The following is a 3,319-nucleotide window of genomic DNA, read 5'->3' on the forward strand; positions in this document are numbered from 1 at the left end:
TCAGAGATTCTTTTGCTACACCTGAAAAGCATTTTTTGGCCTGTTGTGAACAGTACACGAGTGCTCGACCCTATAGTATACCGAATGATCATTGCTTTCCAAATATTTACCATTTTGCCCTCAAACTCATCCCCTATAAATAGCACCCCACCCCATTCGATTTTCTACACCCTAGAAGCCTAGGAAAACTCTGTCATTTTGGTTTTGTGAGTGTTGTGAGGTTTTGTGTGCTTTTGGTGAGGAAGGAGGTGCTACTTGCTCGTTGAGGTAATCTCTACCCTTTTCGTTAAGTTATTAGGTTGTTAGCTTGATTCTTGTTTCTAATAGCTTACTAGGTTATTGTAGAGAGTTTTAAGCTTTAAACTTGTTTAGTCGTTCCTTTTTTCGCTAGGCTTAATCTTGTCATTTGGAGACGTTGTTTTGATTAAGGAAGTGTTAGAAACCCCATTTTATGGCCTTAGGACCAGTTGAGGAGGCCTAAGGGGATCGTTGGACCAAATGAGGTTCCACCTAAACATCTCTAGTCGAGCGCTCGCCCTATTTTTGCTCTAGGTTTGTTTTAGCTCGGGTTTAGAACTAATGATGGGTTTTTTCTCAGTATTCGATGTTATGGAGCCTGAATGAAATTTTATAGAGGGGCCTTACAATTTAAATAAGTACAAACTCACATGGATGCTTGTTGTTACTTTTCCCGCATTGCACCTCTATTTTATATATATCAAACTTGCATATTTTACAACTCTCTTAAAATACATTTTGGAACTACTGTGAACACTCTTTTGTGAAAATGTATGTTGATTAATATGATAATGATGAGACTTGTAAAACTATGCATGTAAAAGACGAATAAGATTAATTGTATCATATGACATGGTACATCGGTATATGTGGGATAACGGTCATGGGCTTGTGGTCAAATGTGTGTGTATGTGGCCTTTGGATCCAATGGTTTCATGACCAGGCTCAACCATTTCTAAATGGGTGATCACTACAGGACGTACATCATTAGTGGTGTACGCCACCTGAGGTTGGACTCGGTCGTGCCACTAATGTTATGGACGGTAGCGTACAATATTCAGGGCACTGATGTTGTAGTACATGTCCCTTGGGTTAGCGCTAACCCTGTTGAGAATGTATAATCTTTCGGGTAGACCATACGGTTGAACTATTACTGTTACTCATGATTATAAGCATATATTATATCTATATTACATCCATGATAAACGGTCATCTCATAATGTTGCATGTGCTTGATAAATAACTGAGTTCACCTTTTAATGCTGGGTACGTCATGTGCATTTATACTCACTAAGTCGTTGGACTTACCCTTGTATTCTTTCTCCTTTTTCTCCATATGTACAACTATGCTGTTATAGATAGTTTAGCTGGAAATGGATACCGCGAAGCATCTGATTATCTTGGAGGATTCGATCTGGGAGACGCTTGAGGACATATCGCGAGCTTAGGCGGGTGCTCATGGTAATTAGTACTTTTGGGTTATGTTGTAGACTTAAGAGCTTTAATGCATGCTTGCATATTAAGATATAGCAGAGATCCTTTGTAAAGACGATTTGTATAGTGTGATTTCAGCTACTTTGATGATCCTTGGTAGATACTCTGGTTGTAATGATTGATGTTATTGAATCTTAATACTTTCCGCTGCTTAGTATCCTCTCTTTTTGAGGAGTAGAGGTCTCTTAGTCTTGTTTCGTGAGGAATAAGGCTGGGAGACGAACCGTTGAGTTAATTACTAGTTAATTAATTTTCAGGGCGTTACAAAAAAAGTCCTATGTGGGATTTATTTTGTTTAAAGACCCTACTTTGCATTAATGTGTAGACAACCTTCCAAGGAGTATGTAATAGCTAGCTTCATTAATATTAGTAGTGATTTACCAATCTATTTGGTTATCTTTAGTTAAGATTTACCAATCCAAAGAAAGAATATGTGTTTACAAAATTATTTACTGAATATTATAAAATCTGCAAAAACATACCAAAACTATAAGATTGCATGAATATTTACATACCACCAAACATACCAAAACTATAAAGTTACATATCATTTTACATAACGCAAAACATACTAAAACTACCATTGGCATAATTATAAGTCTAAAACATTCCAAAATTTACATGTCTAACATAGCTTTGGCTAGGGCTTCAAATCTGGATTTAGTCTTTTCCTCGTAAATTCTATCATTTCAATTCCTTTTTGGATTGTTGTAACAATGCATTTGCCTTTCTCCTGGGCTGATGATGAAGAAGCAATTGCACCACCTCTAGTTGACCCACCTCTGGCTGCACAACCCCTGACTGCCCCACATCTGGCTGCACCACCCCTACTTCTAGTTGCTACAGTTGCACCACCCCTAGTTAATGGCCATCTTCTTACAGCAGTGTTAGTTGGACATTCATCTTAAGTTAGGTCAATGTGTATTGGGCCAGTGTTTTTTATGGGATCAAAATGACAAATACCAGCTATCCGATCCGAAGGGCGAATCCTCGTTGCAGGCCCTCCTGTGGACAATGTAGTCTCTACTAAATCACCTGTTAAGGCTCTAATTGACATTGTAGTGACTCAAATAATTAACTAAGCTTAGGTGGGTTAATTTGGGTTTTAGGTAACTAGGGACAGCTGAAATGAGCATTTTAGGAATTACAGACTTTCTCACCTTACGTACGTCCCAATAGTACCATACGTACGCTGCTTTTTGGATAATACCTGAATGTACAATGCAACCTTTGGACCATGGGTAAATAGTACCATACGTTCGCCCCTATAATACCGTATGTACGCCCCTATAGTACCGTACATACACTAATTTTCTCACCTATAAATACCCCATTCCCTGTGACCATTAAGCTTTATTTCCACCCCCCAGGCTCTCTAAATCACCCTGTGTGAGTGTCTTTTTGTGAGTTTTGTGAATTCTTGGTGAATGAGAAGTGATTCTTGAAGGTTTTTGCTTTAAGGAGGTAATATCCTTAAGCAACTTGTTCCTTAGTTGTTATGTTGTTTAAATGCTTTTCATAGCTAGCTTTGTTATAGTTTTGAGTTTCTAGTTATGTAGTTTCCCTTTAGCCTTTATTTGAGTTGATTTAGTATCTCTCCTTTATCAATGGATTTTTCTTGTGCATAGGGGTATCACTTTGAGATAGGAGGTCCTTGAAACCTTTTGGTAACCTAGAAAAGCCGGTTTAGGAGGATAGGATGACATTGGAACAAATGATGTTCCACCTGAAACTTTCTGTGCGCATGTACGTCCGATAGCCTCTGTTTTCACGCTCTAGGTTCATTTTAGTTGGATTTAGGACTAAT

This window comes from Corylus avellana, chromosome 9 (genome assembly GCF_965113065.1).
Source record: "Corylus avellana chromosome 9, dhCorAvel1.hap1.2, whole genome shotgun sequence".
In the NCBI taxonomy this organism is placed as follows: domain Eukaryota; kingdom Viridiplantae; phylum Streptophyta; class Magnoliopsida; order Fagales; family Betulaceae; genus Corylus; species Corylus avellana.